The following is a 6,000-nucleotide window of genomic DNA, read 5'->3' on the forward strand; positions in this document are numbered from 1 at the left end:
TAATTTTAATGTTTTTAGCTAAATGGCTTTTTCAAAATTTTGATCGGACGATTTTGAGAAAAAAGGGTTGGGGAGGGGCCTAGTTGCCCTCAAATCTTTTTGTTACTTGAAAAGGCCACTAGAACTTTTAATTTTATTTACAAACGTTTTATTAGTAATAATTAAATGCAACATACAAATTAATTTACGTAACTTCTATTTTTAAAGTTCTATTACGTAAATTTGGGGGTTTGTCCTTTCGTCAATATCTGGCTTTTTACATTAAAGTCCAAATTTTGTTCCAATTCATTAAGAATGACCCCTGAATCACAAAGGCCGTTTAATTAGAATAAATGGCTCTTTTGAAATTACAAAAAAAAACTTTAGCGTAAAGAGCGGGGTATTGAGGAGGAGGCAAACCCCCTCGTATACATAATAATTTCTGTTATATTTAGTTTTTAATGTTGCTCCTTTTTGTATGCTTTTTTATAGTTTATTGGCTTTCTCAAAGTTGAAACCTGAAAATTTTGAGAAAAAAGGGCGGAGAGGGGGCCTAGTTGGCCTCCAATTTTTTGGCTACTTAAGAAAACCACTAGAACTTCTATTTTATTCATGGACGTTTCTTATTACTAATAAATACGCGTAACCTATGAACTAACTTATGTAACAAACGTCTATATACGTAAATTTGATTTCCTACATGAGGGGGTTCATCCCCTCGTCAAAACCTTGTTCTTTACACTATAGTTTGAATTTTGTCCCAATTCTTTTAAGAATGGCCCCTGAATCAAAAAGGCCGTTTAATTAGAATAAATAGCTCTTTTGAAATTTTTAGATTTTTAGTTCTGGTACATTATAAAGCCAATAAATAAAATATATAAAAAAAAAGTATCTCACGGTATACATCTAAGGCTAGGCAGCCACCAATACTTTCTATGTTTGTTTCCAAGAATATTTTCGTCTGCAATTGTCACAGGCCCATTCACTGAAAAAAAAAATCAAAATTTCAGCTGATTCTTTAACTGTTAGCATAACCCCACCTCCCAAGGAAGGAAAAAAAAACGACGTTAAACATATATCTAGAATACAGTCTCCAAAAACAACTCCTACGATTCTGTTTTTGAACTTGGTTGTGTGACATAAAAACGTGTCAAGTCTCAAAAATTAAGTAGCAGCCACAGTACGAACTAATTTTTATATAACTAGATATATTACAATATATCTAGTTATATCTCTATACTCCTAGTCTAGTACTCCTATCTAAAAAAATGTGGAATTTCGTATGTTTTGCCAGAAGACAAATCACGGGTGCGTGTTTATTTGTTTTTTTTTGTTTTTTTTCCCAGGGGTGAGCGGATCGACCAAGTGGTCCTAGAATGTCGCAAGAAGGCTCATTCTAACGGAAATGAAAAGCTCTAGTGCCCTTTTTAAGTGACCAAAAAAATTGAAGGGCACCTAGGCCCCCTCCCACGCTCATTTTTTCTCCAAAGTCAACGGATCAAAATTTTGAGATAGCGATTTTGTTCCGCATAGTCAAAATCATAATAACTAGGTCTTTGGGAATGACTTACTCCCCTAAAGTCCCTGGGGGAGGGGCTACGAGTTACAAACTTTGATCAGTGTTTACATATAATAATGGTTATTGGGAAGTGTACAGACGTTTTCAGGGGAATTTTTTGGTTTTGGGGTTGGGGCTGAGTTGAGGGGGCTATGTGGGAGGATCTTTCCTTGGAGAAATATGTCATAGGGGAAGAGAAATCAAATGAAAAGGGCGCAGGATTTTCTAAAACTACTATAAAAAAAAAACAATGAAAAAATAAACATGAAAAAGTTTTTTCAATTGAAAGTAAGGAGTAGCATTGAAACTTAAAACGCACAGAGATTATTACACATATGAGGGGTTCTAAAAATACTTTAGCATAAAGAGCGAGGTATTTAGGAGGAGATAAATACCTCACTTTTTATGCTAAAGTATTTTTAGTAATTTCAACTATTTACTCTTCGGCCTTTCTGATTCAGGGGTCATTCTTAAAGAATTGAGACAAAACTTACGATTTAGTGTAAAGAGTGAGGCATTAACGAGGGGATAAACCCCCTTATATATATAATAAAAATGTAAGAATATAAAAGTTTGTTACTTAAGTTAATTCTTAAGTTTCGTATATTTTTTACTAATAGAAACGTTCGTTAAAAATTAAAAGTGATTGTGCCTTTTTATGTAACCGAAAAATTGGAGGGTAACTAGGCCTCCTTCCCCACCCCTTATTTCTCAAAATCGTCTGATCAAAACTAAGAAAAAGCCATTTAGCCAAAAAGAAATTAATATGCAAATTTCATTTTAATAATTTATGTGTGGAGGGCCAAAATCAAACATGCATTAATTCAAAAACGTTCAGAAATTAAATATAAGAAAACTAGTCTTTTTAACTGTAAGTAAGGAGCGACATTAAAACATAAACCGAACGGAAATTACTCCGTATATGAAAGGGGTTGTCCCCTCCTCAACGCCTCGCCCTTTACACTAAAGCTTTTAGTTGTTTTAAAAAGTAAAATTGTGGCAAAGAGTCAAACTTTAGCTTAAAGAGTGAGGCGCTGAGGAGGGGACAACCCATTTCATATACGGAGTAATTTCTGTTCGTTTTAAGTTTAATGTCGCTTGTTATTTAATTTCTAAATGACTCTTTCTGCCTATATTAGGTGTCGTTCTTTTGGCTAATTTTGAATTTTTTCGGGCAAAATGATTATTTTAAGTTTTAGTTTCACTCTTTATTTTCTATCAGACAAACCGAAACATATGAATAACTTGTAAAAGTGAAAACCACCGCTAGTGCCGACAAAGAAAGTGTCAATAGCATTTAGCGTTTGACAATACTTGATAATTTTACAAGTTTTCTATTTCATGTTAGGACCTGAGATCAGACACTTAGTACTATCTTTATTTTACGAATTACAGCAATTACTCTAATTTTTAGAAAAAAATGCCAAGTATTGCGAATCGCAAGATGGCATCGACCTTTTTTTTTTGTCTACAGTAGCACCAATTTTTACTCTCATAAACTACCCATAGTCTTTGAGACAAACTTTATCATCAACTGTTTTAAGACAGAAAATTATATCAGATTTGAAACAATTTTTCTTGTAGAACTGAGGAGACCTTGACTTACTTGACTTAACGCTCCTGCCGAAATGCTTCTAGCGTCGAGAGTGATGTTACGTGGCGCCTCCATTTAGACCAGTCTCTTGCAAAGATGTGGAAGTCCTCCTGAATATTTGCCATGGTTAAGAAGGCACCTGTCGTGTCCTTTCATCTGGTTGGGGGACGACCTCTTGGGCGTTTCCCGCCGTACATTAGGGGATCAAAGTCAAAAATCGTTCGTGCGGGAGTGTCGGGGGGCATGCAAGGAGATATCCATACCAGCGTAGTGTTTGTTGGGTGACTTGGACTAAGAAGAGCATTTGAGCAGTTAACGCCAGGAGGTTCTCGTTGCTAACAAAATCATGCCAGCGTAGTCCTTCAATGCGGTGAAGATGTTTTGTTTTGGCTATTTTTACGATGCTAAGCAGTGACTGAGTGGCTGGCCACGTTTCGACTCCGTAAAGAATCACGGATGCCACCGAAGCATTGTATATGGGCATTTTGGTCCTATGGCTGATAGAAGGTTTCCTCCAAAGGGCACTTAGTCATCTTACTGCTGCTAAAGCTTTGGCAATTCGGTGCATTAGATCTTTGAGGATTGATTCGTCATTTGAGAGGATAGAGCCAAGGTATATAAATTCCTCAACAATTTCAGCTGGTTTGTCACCGACCATTAGGACTTAGGACTGATGAGACCATTTTTACTAATTTTAATTTCATGTCATATACACATATTCTCTTTCGAAGAAAAAAAAAACACTTTCTTTGAAAATTTTAGAAATTACTTGGTCCTGATCGTGACAACAGCCACATGACTGATACATGCCACAGCTCACTGGCTGATATCCATGTCTGAGAAGTCAAACAATTCATCAAAACAATTAGTCTAGTAAGATTTCTATACAGTATTTTGATGAAAATCTTACTTTTTGATCATTCCCTTGGGGTTAAACAAAAAGTATGGTCGCATTGTGTGGCAATTGAGGTGGTCATAAGAAAGCATAAAAATAGTGAAATTGGCAAAATAAGGAATACATTTGCAACTGAGAAAAAGAAGCGAATTTGGGTTAAAATACCTTGATGCTGTTATCAGCTGTTAGTCCCAGTGGTGTTATTGGTTGATTTCTCTATACAAGCCATAAAAAGGTGGATAAAATATTACGAAAAATCAGATGAGGCTGGTTTATATTTCTCTCCCATTACAAAGAAACCAAATGCAAGGTCAATTTTTTTCAATCCACAATGCAAGAGTGAAATTTAAACCCATTGAAAGATAAAATAATGAACCTTAAGTTTTTACAAAACCATTACAAAGTATAAAATACTATGTCCATCATTGCTAGAACCAGCGTGCCTGTTGTCAACAACTAAATTAATTCACAAATAATTAAGGTTAAAAACATTGGAGTTTTTTTCATCGCCTAACCACGTTTATTATGTCATTCCCAACAAAATTAGGTTAAAAAATATATTTTTGTACTTCACAAAAAGCAGGATTTCTTTCTTTAAAGGATTCCAATGTGAAAAAAAAAGTGTGTATTATAACCCCTAGCTGAATGCAGTGGCTTCAATTCAGTATAAAATGTATGAAATTATGCCAGTTTGTCATTCTGAATCAGGAAATACTTTGCTTTTCAAATGTGTTTGCCATTTCAAATTTTGTTGATATGGGTAAATATGAAAAACGGGAGCAAGGCTCATTTTCTGTTCATTTTCTGTGGCTTAAAGGATCATCTGCACCTAGGATCAAAAATATAAATCCAATGTCCAGATCCAGATGAATCTATCAAGATTTAACTAATTTTTAATTTTGACTCTTTGAGTAGCAATTTTTCCTTCCTAGAGTCTTTTTACTTTCAGTAAAATGCTAATTTTTCATGATTCCATATCCTACCAACAGGCTTTTATAAGTACATAATTAAAATATTTACAAATACCCTAAATAGAAGCAAATTGTAATTAATACATCAAAAGTAGTTTGAGGCCTTATTTTTTGAGGCCTTAGCAATGAAGATTAGGAGAGGCACTATCTAGGATAATTAGCAATAATCTTGTACGTTATACATTTCAATTGTCGTTTATACGTTCATTAAAAAAAACAAAAACAGATTCATTAGGCTGTTGCATAATAAAACTAATAAATAGTAATAAAAATATAAAATAATAATAAAAATAAAACTTAATAATAAAACATAATAAAAATAATAAATGCCCTTGTTTTTATTTTAATGTTGTTTTTTAATGTACGTTTTTATTTAAAATGCCGTTTTTACTTTCATTACAAAAACAATTAACCAATCAGATGCATTAGACTGTTGATGCTTCCTTTAATTATGCAGCAAGAACAGTCTGTCTCAGTTAAGACAGTTTAAAATAACTTCAGTAAAGACATTGTGCATACAACTAATATTCATTAGGCGGAATGGTTTTGAAATTTTTAAAACATAATTTTCAACCCGGTCTTTTAAATGGCGTTCTAGCTGATCTTCAGGAAACCTCATTAAAGGGAGAGTTTAAAACCCTCATAATTAATGCTTATGCATAAAATGATACAAAAGCTACTACTGCCACTAAAGCTAGGGCTACTACTATTAATTCTAATGCTACTAATACTATTGCTGCTGTTAAAACTAACAGTATCAAGGCAAAAAAATTTGGAAAATATTTGGAACTAAGTCGAAACACACTCTGCCAACACAGGCTGTTTGAAAGAATTCCTTGTTAATCCTCTTCTGATTTCTAAGTCTTAGAAATACGCCTCGTGAAATTTTGGCAAAACAACATTTACCTGAATCTGGAGCATAGAGGAGAAATTCTGGAAGCTCCATTCAATTACACCAACAGCAATTTATCTGAAATTTAAGTTAACAGTTTCTTTTTCTCTG

General features: G+C 33.9%; 1 protein-coding gene across 2 annotated transcripts in view; it reads right to left on the bottom strand.

The window, feature by feature from the left end:
- The window catches only part of LOC136030506 (uncharacterized), a 182,056-nt gene that overhangs the window by 157,803 nt on the left and 18,253 nt on the right, over positions 1 to 6,000 (bottom strand). The window contains exon 1 of one of the 2 annotated variants that reach the window (XR_010618314.1): positions 877 to 1,224. The exons of the other annotated variant lie outside the window; for it this stretch is intronic. The gene's annotated coding sequence lies outside the window, so the exon portion shown is untranslated. Of the gene's footprint in view, positions 1 to 876; positions 1,225 to 6,000 lie in introns of those variants that run through there. 2 annotated transcript variants of the gene reach the window in all.

Source organism: Artemia franciscana, chromosome 8, assembly GCF_032884065.1.
Source record: "Artemia franciscana chromosome 8, ASM3288406v1, whole genome shotgun sequence".
Taxonomy (NCBI): domain Eukaryota; kingdom Metazoa; phylum Arthropoda; class Branchiopoda; order Anostraca; family Artemiidae; genus Artemia; species Artemia franciscana.